The 14,680-nt window shown below is 52.8% G+C and overlaps 1 long non-coding RNA gene across 14 annotated transcripts in view; it reads left to right on the top strand.

Annotated features, from left to right (window-relative positions):
- LOC309591289 overlaps positions 1-14,680 on the top strand; it is a 37,553-nt gene that overhangs the window by 21,756 nt on the left and 1,117 nt on the right. For 7 of the 14 annotated variants that reach the window (XR_014228307.1, XR_014228308.1, XR_014228309.1 and 4 more), the window contains 10 exons: positions 801-937; positions 4,519-4,700; positions 5,962-6,021; positions 6,110-6,314; positions 6,403-6,455; positions 6,540-6,638; positions 7,262-7,617; positions 8,095-8,229; positions 9,586-9,706; positions 10,731-11,196. This is a non-coding gene — a long non-coding RNA (uncharacterized lncRNA). The remainder of the gene's footprint in view (positions 1-800; positions 938-4,518; positions 4,701-5,961; positions 6,022-6,109; positions 6,315-6,402; positions 6,456-6,539; positions 6,639-7,261; positions 7,618-8,094; positions 8,230-9,585; positions 9,707-10,730; positions 11,197-14,680) is intronic. The other 7 variants (XR_014228313.1, XR_014228314.1, XR_014228315.1 and 4 more) reach the window with 7 other exon arrangements.

The following is a 14,680-nucleotide window of genomic DNA, read 5'->3' as shown; positions in this document are numbered from 1 at the left end:
CTTTAAGGAAAAAAAAAAAAGTGGGGGGGGGGGGGGGGGGGAGAGCAGCCACCAGCAAATAAGTAGAGGAGATTCACTCGTTGTTGCCACAAAGCCACCGCTCGCCTTCCCACCGGCTCTGCGCGCTCGTCCCTGCCGCAGGGCCACAAAGGCGCGGGGGTGCCCGGCCCGCAGCCCCGCAACCCCCAGCACCGCAGCCCCCCAGCACCGCAGCCCCCCAGCCCCGCAACCCCCCAGCCCCGCAACCCGCAGCCCCCCAGCCCCCCAGCCCCGCAGCCCCCCAGCCCCGCAACCCGCAGCCCCCAGCCCCGCAGCCCCCCAGCCCCGCAACCCCCAGCCCCGCAGCCCCCCAGCACTGCAACCCCCAGCCCCGCAGCCCCCAGCCCCGCAGCCCCCAGCCCCGCCGGCAGAGCCGCGGCGCCGAGCCCGAGCCCGACCCAAAATGATCATTATTGTTTTTCTTCTTTTTTTTTTTTTTTTTTTTTTTTCTTTCCTAGAAACTACCTCCAAATATAGTAACAGGGAAGGGGCATTCCTAGAAATTCAGGAGACGTCAGAAAGGGAAGATTTGTGAAATTCAGCTTCGCTTCCTGCAGAGGGCTCCTGGCCCGGAGGGGGGGAAAAAAAAAATCAAGGGAGCAATAAAGTGCTTTTCATGCTTCTCTGATCAGATAATGGTTAAAAAAAAAGAAGAATGGGAAAAGACTTAACTCGCATTTCTCCGATAGGATCTAGGAGTTTCATATGGGAAGAAAGCTAATCAGTAACCCCCTTTCCTCATTTTCTACTGATGTTTCTAGATGTCTATCTCCTGTATTTACTTTTCCCTATGTCCTCGGATCAGACCTGTGCACCCAGCGAATACAAGGAACACGCATAGGAGCGAAAAATGGGCCCCGTCAGCACCCTCCCGCGTACCTCAGGCACACTAATGGAGGTTTGTGTGTTATTTTAAACAGGCGTCGCGGGTTGCGTCTTTCACGCCAGGCTGACGTGAATAATTCATGTTATTACTGTAGATGGGTGCAATAGCGCTACTCGCATGAACGGGAATTTGTAGGTTGGCTTTTATTTAAGGGCTCCAGGACTGAGAACTGCTGAGCACTGGCAGTCCCCATTGCCTTAATGGTATCTTAAGTGGCTGTTAATGAATTCTGCTCAGCAATTCACAGGATCAGGCCCTGACCGCCAAATGTGAATCGGGACTTGCAGCAGACCCGCACACTGTCGTGACCCACTGTTATTCCTCACGTGTCTCCTAAATCTGAATATTTGCTTTGTGCTTAGCACCCGAGCCTTCTTTAGTCGTATCTTTTTTAAAAAAAGCACTATTTGATACATTTCCTGGGAAGCAGAAATGAATGTGTGCAAAGCAGTAACGGATGAAGATGTTATTATATGCTATTAATTATATAAAGATGTCAATGCATTTGTAATAAAGCGTTATTTATCCAGGAACAGCAAAGGTTGCTATAAAAACCACAGTAGCCGGCTTTTGGGGAAAGATAAGAGTGTGCAACTCTTGCAGGTTAATTGAATTTCCGTAATGAAATTCCCCTCAGCCACCTGAAATCCTTGGGTTTGTTCTTTGAATTTCATTAGGACTTGCAGAGTCTTCTCTGCCCCCAAATCAAATGCAATAAAAACACAGGAGTCTGGCTTGACTTCAGTGTTTTATAAGCACTCACATTTAATCAAAACTGAGTTATAGACACCTTGTCTGTCTGCAGTTTTGAAGGGGAATTAGCAGAGTTCGCCTGACAATCCTAAGTGTGCTCGGACTCCTAAGTATGCCTGAACTGCTATCGCAGGGCTCCACAAACAATTGCTTCAAAATACAGACCCAGCTTGCCGAGAGGTGCACCCAGAGCCTTTCGTTAGCGATAATGCCTGGTTAAAAGTGGATTTATTGTAAGTAATCTCTTGGAATTCAAAACAGCTCTCGTTAATTGCAAAAAGGCCCTTTTAAGCTGGCTGGCTTACTCATGGCATGCTGCTCTACTCTGCCCGTCACTCTCGCGTCCTGAGTGAAAAAGTGAATGGCAGCTTCAAGTTCAGGATCTTTTGATCATTAAAAGAAATGGATGTGCTGTCCTCTGTTGGTCATACTGGTTGACACATGTAAAATTCAATTAACTCAAAAAGGCAGCAAGAGGCGCTGTTAAAACGACAAAAATGATGAAAGTAAATTAAATTTGCTTCACCTTCCACTTTCACCAATAAAACTGCACAGTGTGAGGGAGTTCTAAATCATTTCTAGAAAACGGTGCGATGATGGATGCTAGAAGCTGGATTAAGGAGAGGGCTCGTTTCGCACGACTCCATACTACAGATTCTGCCCTGGGATTCAGCCCCATTGGACTCCGGCTGCCGTTGTCACCACTTGCGGTGGTCCACCCCTCCTGCTGTGCCCGGCACGCTGGGTGACACCGGGAGCCGCAGCCTCCCTCCGGCTCCAGGGCTGGCCCCCCATGGGACCAGGGTTGCAGGGGGGCTGCAGCGCTGCCGAGCACGTGGGGAGAGAGGAAGTTTCCAGCTTAAATTTCACGTCACGCAGTCCGGTCTGGGGACAGGGCCACGTGTGCCAGGTCGTGCTCACATAGAATCATAGAATCACAGAATCGTCAAGGTTGGAAAAGACCCTTAAGATCATCGAGTCCAACCGTTAACCCAGCACTGCCAAGTCCATCACTAAACCATGTCCTCGGAGCACCACGTCTCCCCGGCTTTTAAATCCCCCCAGGGATGGGGACTCAGCCCCTGCCCTGGGCAGCCTGGGCCAGGGCCTGACAGCCCTTTGGGGGAAGAAGTTTTTCCCCATACCCAACCCAACCCTGCCCTGGCGCAGCTTGAGGCCGTTCCCTCTCGTCCCATCGCTTGTTCCTGGGGAGCAGAGACCGACCCCCCCGGCTCCAGCCTCCTTTCAGGCCGTTGCAGAGAGCGAGGAGGGCTCCCCTCAGCCTCCTCTTCTCCAGGCTGAGCCCCCCCAGCTCCCCCAGCCGCTCCTCCCCAGCCTTGTGCTCCAGCCCCTGCCCCAGCCTCGCTGCCCTGCTCTGGCCACGCTCCAGCCCCTCCATGGCCGCCTTGGGGTGCGGGGCCCAGCGCTGAGCACAGCATTCGAGGGGCGGCCTCACCAGTGCCCAGCGCAGGGGCACCATCACCTCCCTGCTCCTGCTGGCCACACCGTTCCTGATACAGGCCAGGATGCCATTGGCCCTCTTGGCCACCTGGGCACACTGCTGGCTCACGTCCAGCTGGCTGGCAATCAATGTAACATGTAATGACTCATGTCAACATGTAATGACTCATGGCGTGCGATGTGATGGCAGCTATGCGGCTTCTCGTAGGGCTATAACTACAGCAGCTCAGGCTTTGCTGGGTACGCGTGATGCAAATTCCCGCTTCACCGCTCGCGGTGTCCTTCTGTGAGCCGCGGTGTGCAGAAGCGCTCTGCTCTGCTCAGTGCTGGTAAGCGGCAGTAGCGTCTCCACCTTGGGTCCTCCTTTCAAGAAGAGTATGTAGCAACAAGAAAGGATCTCGGGGATTGTAGCAAGGATGATTAGAGTGTGATTAGAGGTGTAGAAAACCTGGCCTAAAAGGAGAGATTTTAAAATTTGGGGAGTGTTGTCTAAAAAGGAGAAAGCTGAAGGCAAATATAATAACACTTTCAGAAAGGTTTGACGTCATGTAAATGAATCTATGTCATGGCAGTAAACCTGTGTGGTGTGTTAATTATTTCTACATCTTAACTGCTACTGGAGTTATCAATTTCTGGTCTGCACTAGCTTCTCTCATGCTGTGATTTCATAGATAGTTTTCTAATTACAGAACTCATTTCAAGTAAATAACCATGAGACATGTCTTAAAATGTTACTTAGCAAAATTATTATCGTGCAAATAATTTAGCAATGTTATTTAGCAAAATGTAAGTTCTGTCTGCAAACTATGGAAGAACATGCTCTGTATTATCTCATTTCTATGTGTGTCATGTAACACAGCCTCACAGGCCTCAAACCATCGTTACGTGTGATGAGACGCAGCTGTAGCTCTCGTGCAGACCTGGCTTAGACTTACAAATGTATTTCTAAAAACAAGCAAGAATTTATGAAAGCGTTGCTCATCACAGGCAGGGTGGCTCCTCTCCAGGTTTATCCCTGAGGTTGTAGTAACAGAAAGCAGTATTTATCAGATACATGTTTTGTCCTTGAGTTTGATTTTTATGTTTAGTTTTGAAAACACTCTTATGAAAGCAGCTTCAGGGACACGGCTGTTCCTCACTGCCCTTCGTATCCGTGAATTATCTAAGAGGTTGTGTTAGCTGGGGTGGAGGTTTAGAGAAGTTTAAAGTAGAGGTTTATCAAAAGCAGAATGTCTGCCCTGAGCTTGTTGGGCAAGGTGAGCATTGAACAGCAAACCATAGCAGCAGTTGTTTTTGAGGTGTAGAATTGTAGATGGTGTAGAGGTGTAGAAGCGACCACTTCCAGGCACAACAGTCGCTTTGTATCTCTGGTTTTCTAGGTGCTACGGGTGACGCTGGCCACAACATCTGGCGTTAGACTGGGAGCAAGCAGAATGCCATGGCGCTTCCGAGGAGGGTGTCACTGCGGAAGAGGCCCGCGTTGACTGGTGTGACGGCGACCGATGGCACTCCGTGTTTGCAGACGATGAAGAGGATCCGGGTGATTGCAGCAACGTTCTAGGTAGCCTATGTGGTCTTTTTAAAAGATGCTTTCTGACCCCCAGCCCTCTGAAAGGCAAGTTGAGGGGCCGACACTCTGTGTTGGGTGGTCAGTTGGGTGGGGGAAGCGCAGGTGGGGCGGGCAGGGGTTTTAAAATGAGCGTAGCAGAGAAGGCGGTTTGAGATGGGGTACATTTGGGCAGAGAGAAGGCACGGGGTCCTTTCCATAAAACACAAGCGTCTGCCAGGCAGGGCAGTTCCAGCCTGTGTCTGTGTTACTGTGTAGTCTTTGTAGTCTGTGTCCCGTACCGTACCTTGCTCAGGTCTTCATGTCTCTGTTGTTCTCCGTGCCCAGCGGGCACATCGGTAGTGATATCGCTCTCACAAGCCTCGGCTCATCAGCGTCATGCTAACTGAGCGCTTCCTTTCTCACGGTATAATCTAACACATGGATCTGTCTTGCGTGTCTTGTATATTAGAAGTTTACGGATAATTATTTTTTTGCGATAGCAATTAAGGCAGCACCAGGATTGGCGCTCAAGACAGCCTGTTCTCCCAGAGCCCTTTTCTGGGACTTCTTCCCTGCATCTTAATGTTCTTAGATCTTTAAGCCTGTCATCTCACACATCCATCTCACACATCCATCATCCCAGTTACGGATGTGTCCTTTTATATACCTTTTTATCATGGGCAACAGCATTTGACTTTTCTGGGGCTGCCGTATTCTGCCTCGTGGCCCAGTTGATCTTCTCACCCGATGCCATCTCCAGGCCAGGAGTCGTTCTTCTTGCCGAGAGTTTTCTTAGGTCTCTGGGTCGCGTTGTCTGTAGTGTTTGTGTGCAGTGTCGGTCTGTGTGTGTCTGCGTTGGAGCTGCTCTGCCTGGGGCCGTAGCAATGGTAGAGTCAGGGGAAGAATAGCACTAAGAGCGTATGGTTCATGTTAATATGCCTAGGCTGTTTTGGCAAAGGCCGTACAGCCCGTCTCAGAGCAAGGGGCCAGCGGCGGCAGGCGAGGACAGTAATTTCCGTAGCATTTTGCGGGTGCCGAGGGGATGTCTGGGGCCATCTGGGAGAGGCACTAGGGTGCTGCTGGTTGAGCAGATGGAATCTCAAAAGTGTTAAGGCTTGTATGTGTAGGGCTTAATGTTTGACTTCTATATTTCTTTTAATGGCAGGCTGTAGTTGGGCTCTAGATGGTTTTCCTAACTGGGAACAAGACCTCTGGAATTGTTAAGCTATCGCTCTGCATCCGGGTGAATTGTTTGATATTATTATTTTTGCAGATGCAGAGGGATGAGCCGTGCAGGGCGATGGAGGAGAGGCGAGCGGAGCGCCGTAAGAAGGTGGGTCGGTGTGTGGTATTAGAGGGAAGGCGTGACTGGTGGCTATGTGACTAGCTTATGGTTTGGGTTTTTTTGTTTTATTTTGAAGGTGTGAAGCCGTGTGGGATATGGGCATCGGAGCTGACTCGGGCATGGTGAGCAATGACTAGTGGGCTGAAGTAGCAGTTGGTTTTCAGGTGTCGTATTGTTGGTGAAGCTATAAGCATCCCTTGTTGTTTGGGTTTTACGGGTGGTACCCACACCTCAACATGGCAACCTGAAAACAGCAGCGGCAGCACAGGCAACCGACCAAGGTAAAGGAGCGGGAGATGGGAATTGGTGCGGGCAGGCTCTCATTTGGGGCAGTATCTCAGCATGTGTTATTTGCTTTGATTTTTGCAGGTGATGCACATAGCATCAGAGGACTGAAGCACCTTGACGAGGGGTCCGAGAAGGTGAGGCGGTTGTTGGCCGAGTCGGCATCTGAGAACGAAGTACCCTGCGGCAACTCGGTGAAGCTTTTCTCTTCGGTTTTGCAGGTTCCGTGCGGGCTGCCTTTGGCATTGGATGAGCGTTTGAGGTGAGCTGGGTCGGAGAGAGGAGGAGCACGGGACTGGTGATTTCTTACAGGTGCAATGGTAATTTTGTGTCTCTTGGTGTGTGTATGTATATGTGTGTATATATATATATGTATGTGTGTCTCTCTCTGACCAGCTCCCTCGCGCTATTTTTTAGTTTTTCTGCACTGCCTTGTACCCCATTACTTTTAAAATTTCATATTTATATCTCCCTCTATCCAGCTCCCTGACCCTATTTTTTTAATACCTCCCTCCTCTCTGTCCCCCATCGCTTTTCAAACTTTCTTTCTATGCCTCCCTCTGGCTCCATTTTCCTCTTTTTTATTTCTTCTCACTCTTTCCTTTACCCCGTTGGCTTTAAAATTTTCTTTATATATATGTGTCTCTCTTGCCAGCTCCCTGGTTTTACTTTTCAATTCTCACCTGTGTGCATTGCACCCCATCGCCTTTTGAATTTTCTTTCTATTTCTCCCTCTATCTTCCACCCTGTCCCTATTTTAAAATTCTTTCCTGTGTTTCCTGTACCCTGCCACTTGCCAATTGCTCTTTCTGTGTATCACCCTATCCGCCTCCCTGTCATTATTTCTTAATGTTTTCCTATCTGTCCTGTACCCCATTGGTTTTTATTTCTATGTCTCCCACTATGTGGCTCACTGTCCCTATTTTTTAATTCCTCCCTTTAGCTGGGGAAGGGTCTGTCCAGGCACGCCTGCCCGAGGGAGCTGATGAAGGGGAACTGTCTGAGGAGGGAATCCAAGAGGGTTTTGCAGGCAGCTGCCTCCAACAAGGAACGGCCAATGCCTGCGGCAAGGAAGGATCCCTCCAAGCCGTCCCTGGCAGAGCAGACACCAGCAACGCGGTGCTGGGAGCTCGGTGCCTCCATCGGCTGCACGGGAGAGCCGCTGGGAAGCCCCGCGGTGGAGGAGCGTCGAGGCAGAGAGGAAGGCGTCGGGGCGGTGAAGGTCTCCAGCCAGGAGCGGTGCTGAGCCGCGTGTTCTCGCGTGTGCGTCCTGGTCCGTCTCTGCTTGCCCTGCCCCAGGTCTCTGCCTGCCTCCCTGCCTGTCCCTGCTTCTGTCTCCCTCTCCGCTGGCCCACCTACCTGTCCGGCTCCCCAAAACTTGTTACTCGTCTGCCAACTCTGCCCTGTACTGCTTCACCTATTAATTTTTTTCTGTTTCCCTCTCTGCAGCTCCCTCTCCCTATTTTTTAATGCTTTCCTGTGTTTTCTGTAACCCATTGCATTTTAATTTCTCTTTCTATGTTTCCCGCTCTCCGGCGCTCTGTCTCTATTTTTGAATTCTTCCCTCTCTCCTGTACCCTGTTGCTTTTTAAATTTTCTTTCTTTGTTTCCTTCTATCCATCCCCGTCCCTGTTTTTTAATTATTTCCTGTGTTTCTTGTACCCAATCACTGTTTAAATTTTCTTTCTACATTGTCCTCTGTCCATCTCCCTGTCCCTATGTTTTAATTCTTGTCTATGTTTCTTGTACTCAGTTGCTTTTTAAAATTCCTTCTAGGTCTCCCTCTACCCAGCTCCCTGTCCTGGTTTCGGCTGGGATCGAGTTAATTTTCTTCCTAGGAGCTGGTGTAGTGCTGTGGTTTGGAGTTAGCATGAGAATAATGTTGATAACACGCTGATGTTTTGGTTGTTGGTAAGTAGTGTTTATGCTGGTCAAGGACCTTTCAGCTTCCCCTGCCCTGCCCGGTGCACAGGGAGCTGGGAGGGGGCACAGCCAGGCCGGCTGGCCCAGACTGGCCCAAGGGCTACTGCGTACCACACGATGTCATGCCCAGTATAGAAACTGGGGGAGTTGGCTGGGGGGCAGCGATCGCTGCTCACGGATGGGCTGGGCATCGGTCAACGGGTGGTGAGCAATTGCATTGTGCATCACTTGCTTTGTATATTCTTTTATCATCATCATCATCATCATCATTATTATTATTATTATTTTCTCTTCCTCTGCTGTCCTATTAAACTGTCTTTATTTCAACCCACAAATTTTACTTTTTTTTTTTTTTATTCTCTCCCCCATCCCACCGTGGGGGGAGAGTGGGCGAGCGGCTGCGTGGTGCTTAGTTGCCGGATGGGGTTAAACCACGACACTCCCTTTCATGATTTTATAATTCTTCCCTATATTTCTTGTACCCCATTGCTATTTAATTTCTCTTTCAACAATTCCCTTTATCCAGCTCCCTTTCCTTAAATTTGAATTGCCCCCTTTCTTCCATGTACCCTGTCACTTTTTAAATTTTCTTTCAATGTTTGCCTTTATTCTTATCCCTGTTCTTATTTTTTAATTCTTTCCGGTGTTTCTTGTAGCCTGTCGCTTTTTAACATGTCTTTCTATGTCTCCCTCTATCTGATTCCCTGTCCCTATTTTTTAATTCCTCCCTCTCTGTCCTGTACCCAGTTGCTTTAAAAAAAATTATTTCTATGTCTCCATTTATTTAGTTTCCTGCCCTTTTTTCATTTTTTTCCTGTCTATATTATAGTCCATCACTTCTAAATGTTGTTTCTATGGCTACTTTTATTCAGTTTACTGTCTTTATTTTCTGCTCCTCTCCTGTCTGTCCTGTACCCTGTCGCTTCTTCAATTTTCTCTGTCTACTTTTATCAAGCTCCCTCTCCGTATCTTTTAATTCTTTCCTGTGTCAGGTACCCTGGTGCCTTTTATATTTACTTGTACGTGTGTCTCTATTTTTTTCCCCTGTTCTTATTTTTTAAATTATTCCTGGCTTTCCTTAAAGCCATCGCATTTTAAATTTTCTATGTCAAAGTTTATCCACTTTGCTGTCCCTATTTTTTTAATTTATTCCTGTGTGTTGTGTGCCCTGTCACTTTATAAATATTTCCATGTGTGTTTTAAATTAATAAAAAAATGAAATTTTCTTTCTCCATCTCTTTGGATGGTTGGGAAAGGGAGGCGGGTTCATCAGCCTTTCTCAGATGGGTTTTGCAGTTGGATTTGGGTTTTGATGAGGTCTGTTCTGTTTTATTCTCTCCACAGCTGACGAGAGGTACGACAAAGTCACAAGAGACGCAGTGTAAACTCTCTGGGCTGCCACATCACAACATGCAGGGCCGAATGTCAGACAAGTCTCATCTCGGAAAGCATTAGGTGCATTAAGGTACATTAAATATTAGTTTATATTACAATATACTATGGCGCCCGTGTGGCTACCCCCAGACAGGGCGCTGAGCCTGGGCAGCAGCACTGGGAGAGGGGAAGCAAGAGACAGACAGCACCACAATAAAAGTACAAACAGCCTTTAATTGAGCACAGTATCCTGCAGTCAAAAGCCCCCCCAAGCACCAAGATGCCCCTGCCCAAGCGAGGAGCGGGCAGCACCAGGCCTATGGCTCCCAGCCAGGGCATGGGGCAATGCCAAGGCGAGGGGCAGGGCTAGGTCCCAGACAGCGCAGGCGGGGTGGGTGAGGCGATGGACACCAGGTACCGTGGCAGGGGGACTGTGCCCAGCTCAGCTGCGCGCTGCTGCTCCCCCTGGCACGCTCCAGCCTTCACCCAACCCTCAGGGAGAGCCTACGCCAGGAGCTAACGGAGCCGAGGGTGCATTTTGATCCCTCGGGGAAGCAGAGGAAGGGTGAGAAGAGGCAGTAGACATGGGAAGGCAGCGACGGGCAGGAGAGTCAGAGCAGCACAGCCATGCTGGTGCTCCAGGTACTGCAATGCCTGCACAGGCTGTCCCAGTCCTCTCCCCACCTCCCACAAAGGGAGTTCCCAGCTCCGAGGGGCCGCGGTGCGTCTCCACCTGGCCGACCCCCAGCTGCATCCCCTCGCAAGCAGCGCCCAGCCCACCTGCGTGGCGTCAGGTTTGCTCTCCACCATCGGGAAGCCGTTGTGGTTGGAGGAGGTGTCGCTGAGGATGTCCACAACCATGCCCACTTGCTCGATCCTCTGCAGGCAGGTGACAGGAGTGCTCATGACCTCCCTGCGGGGAAGGCTCAGTGTGAAACACAGCCCCGCGGCAGCAAGCCCCAAATTCCGTCCCCTTCCCCCTAGGCACGCCTCCGCCATCCCCATAACTTGCCGGGGACACAGGGAGGGAATGCACCGTGGGCCCCGCTCCCTGCTGGGGAAGGGGCTGGGCTGGCAGCACTGGGGACGAAACATGTCACCACCTCCATTTCCAGCTCAGGCCAACAGCGTGGTCCAAAAGCTGCTGCTCCGGGAGTGACGAGCGTCCCCCAGCCCACCTACCTGGCCATGAGGGAGTGGGACATCACCGGGGCCTCCCAGTGCAGGAAGGGCACGCTCTGCAGCTGGATGTGCATGTTGTGGAGCCCCTGCAATGAGAGCCGAGCCATCAGGCAAAGCCTGGCGAGATGCCGAGGGGTACAGCCAGGCAGCAGCTCCCCTCCGAGAGGGAGCACACACTTGTCCTGGCCCCCCCGCAGCTCCCCAGCACCCCCAACCCACAGCCTCTCGCCGGGTCCCAGGCTCCTGGCGAGCACACCAGCCCTCACCTCCACAAAGTAGTCTCCCACAATCTTCGCTGTCATCAGCACCACCATGGTGGGGAAACCATAGGTGACATCGCCCATTGCCTCCATCATGACGACTGTGAGACTGTCAGCTGCACTATCCCACCTGCGAGAGGTACCCGAGGGGTTTGGGGGTTTAGAGGGGCAGGAAAACATGGGGTGAGGGGATAGCAGAGCACCTGAGGCCCCTCAGTCTCCACATGGTGATCCAGGGGTGCCCTGGATGAGCCCAGCCCTCGCTAGTGGCCCAGCGCTGCCCGCCCTGGCAGGGTTATTAGGAAGCCAAGAGCCAGGCTGGGCTTCAGCTGGGGAAGAAGCTGCACCAGGGAAGCATGGACTGCTGTTTGCCATGCCGCCTTCAGCCTGACATGAGCAGGAGGTGGCCGAGACTGCACCAAGGGGAATTCACCCAGCTGTGCAGCAGCTCCCATCTGAGCACAGGAGAAGGGGCTGAATCAGCTGCTGGCTCCAGGGCATCCTGAGATAATAAACAGTACCCCGGCCCCAAAGCCCCCCTCCAAAGCGAGGAGTGCCTGAGGCTGCCTGCACAGCCCAGCTGCCAGCAGGGCTCTGTCGGGACATGGGAAAGCCCAGACTCAGCTCAGGAAGACATCAAGTGAGGAGTCAACCCCCTCCACACCTTTCCAGACTGCTGTGCCGGGCTCTTAGCCAGCTCCATGCCTGCTGCCTGCCCAGCGATGAGGGAGGAGGGCTGGGTGCCACATCTCCTCCTGCCCAGCGCTCCTTCCCACCGAGCACTCACTGAGCCTTTGGTCAGGTAGGACAGGGAGACGCTGAAGAACCTCCCCCAGGCAGTGCCGATCAGCAGGGAGGGGATGAAAACCCCTACGGACACCATGAGGCCGTAGGTCCAGCAGGCCAGGAAGAAATACATCAGTGTGAACGTGCCCAGCGTCATGGGGTTGTAGGAACCTGAGGTGGAAAGAGAATGGAGAGTCAGTGCTGGTCCCACAGCCCAGAGGACACCGTGATGGGCTGCGGCCGTGGGAGAACAGACAGCAGGTTCCCAGCCTCCCGCGAGGCAACGCAACAAACTTCAAAGTGCCGAGGGACCGCCAGTGCTGGAGGACGAGGTCGGGAGGATAGAGGGGCTGGTGAGCTGGCAGGGGTCTGACTGCCAGCTTCAAGATCAACTCAGCAGAGTAGTTCCTGCAAACGCCCTCCTGTCCCGTGGCTGCCACAGCTGCTCCGGCCGGTCCGAAGCTGCCCCACGGCGCGGGCTGTGCCATCATGAGACCCTGCTGTCCCCAGGACTCAGCCTACCGCTATTTTAGGATTGCTGAGCAGCTCAGTCTAGTTTAAACGAGTACTTTACAACCTCCCCTTCACAGGGAGGTCAATGGACCGAAGCCCTGAGCCAGGGAGGACCCAGCACTGCAGGGAGCGGCCTCGAGACGCAGAATGGTCATCACTTGGCTTCAGGTGGCCAAGCTGCACTCTCTGGGCTAAGGGTCTAGAAATTCGGAGCTGTCTGCTCCCTGCCCACATGCAGCTGGGCACGAAACTCAGCCCAGCAGGCAGAGGGCACGCTGGCATTACACTAGGTCCAAGGGAAATGGGAGCTCGAATCTGGGAGCCAAATTGCATTTCTCAAGCAAATCCAAACCCCAAGATCCACCTCCACAACCTGCCCAGAAGGTAAAGTCATTCAGGGGCAGGAGGCCCTGCTAATTAAGAAAACAGCCCGGGACATTTCCAGGACAGACTTCAGACAGCCAGCGAGGGTCAGACATGCTCCCATGCAGCTCAGAAGCGACAGCTTGCAAACATGCACAAACAAAACCAGGTCTTCGTCCACAGGCTCCCGAGACCACAGCCCTTTGGCTGAGCTCGTAGGTGCAACCAGGTGCAGCATCCATCCCTCCTCCTTCCACCACCGCAGGAAAGGAACAGGCACAGCGCTTTGCTGGATCCCGTCGTGCCCTCATGGGGCCATGCTGATCATCCCCTGCCTCGTCCCGCAAGCGTCCAGGGAACAGGTCGGCCACCTCGCGCGAGCCCAGCCCCGCTCTGCTTATGTTCAAGGACTTGCTCACCAGGTGCACGGACCTGGAGGGTCATGGAAGAGGTTGACAATGCTCTTCTCAGGTGTGTTGAAGAAGGCAGTGGCCATGGTGTTGTACTCTCCATCAGCGCAGAAAAGCTGAAAGGGAAGAAAAGAGAGAGTTGGAAGTGGCAGATCGGGGCTGTCCTGCAGCAGGGAAGGCTGCCAGGCTCAGGGGGGAACTGTGCCGGCGAGGAGGCAGCTCTGGGCAGCAAGCACACCAACGCTGCGCTTGGGCCTCCAGCTCTGCCTGCGGCAGAGGGCATTGACTGTGAGGTGCAATGCCACAAAACCCAGCAGGGTGCCGTCTCCCTGCTCAGCCCGCAGCCTCTGCCCAGGCTCAGGGTGCCGCCCACCCTGGGGACCTGGGGCAGGAGGCCAGCAACAAGAGCAGCTTTGCCCAGCCAGCTCCAGCAGACCTGCCTGCCTCCCCCGCACGGAGCCAGGCACAGCTCCCATGGAAAGGCTGACGTGATCTGGCTGGGGGGACAGTGCAGAGCCAAGCCCAGAAAGCTGCAGCCCGTGAAAGCCCAAGAGGAGCAATGCCCTGGAAGCTGCTGCAGGCCCCTCACCGCTCCACTACCACAGGCCATCCCTCCCTGAGGCCACGAGGCCGGTCCTGGTGCTTGAAAAGCTGGTGCCAAGTATTGGCTGTGCCAGACCGGGCTCAGATGGCTTTAGCAGCTCTCTCTGTTCTCTCATTACTCTCAGAAGCGCATAACAGCCAGGTCTGCACAGTGTTTGCACTTTTTTGGGTCCTCAAGCCACTGAAGGGAAATACTCAGCAGGGTCAGAGCAACAGTGGGATGCTGTGGGTCACAGCCTCAACCACAGGCAGCGAGAGGCACGTGGCATCTTTGTGATGGCCGATGCTCACGTTAAGTGCAAGATTGCAGCCTTGCTCTGGCTGGGAACGCCGCTTCGAGGGAACGCAGAAGGTACCAGCCAACCCATGTCAATCACCTTAGTTATCCATGAGCTCTTACCTGACCAAAACATCATTAACCAGTAATTGAGGGCATTGAACAGGGCCCTGAGGACGCCGCCTGCGAATGCAAAAGAGGAAAGCTCAGGTCCAAGGCTCTCCTACGGCTGCCCAGGACACAAGGAACCCATGAAGCTCAGGGAAACATCAACCACCCATCCAGCGTGACCAGCAGCCCTGGGACATGCGGACACTGTCCCTGCAGAGACAGACAGGACCTGACACCCAGAGGAGCCTGGCACCAGCAGCGGGGTGGCCGGGGGCCAGCATGACAGCGCTGGCACTAGGCAGGCGAGGAACAGGGCAGCTCGTTTGAAAGCAAGGGGCTCCCCACGACTGTGATGCACTGACCCCACTCAGTGACTTTGCAGTACACGGATTAAAGGGGCTTGCCTTTGCCACAAGGGTAAGGGTTGGGCCAGGATCCAGCTCTTGCCCCCATGTAAGCCCCACAGGCAGCCTCTGCTCCAGAGTTTAATGGATTTCCCATTCTCCCCAGGAAACTGAATCCCAAAGCTTTTTAGACCCAGACACAGAACAGAGGAAATT

This window comes from Platalea leucorodia, assembly GCF_965183815.1.
Source record: "Platalea leucorodia genome assembly, chromosome: 5".
In the NCBI taxonomy this organism is placed as follows: domain Eukaryota; kingdom Metazoa; phylum Chordata; class Aves; order Pelecaniformes; family Threskiornithidae; genus Platalea; species Platalea leucorodia.
Note: the sequence above shows the minus strand (reverse complement) of the source record. Positions and strands in the feature narration are given on the sequence as shown.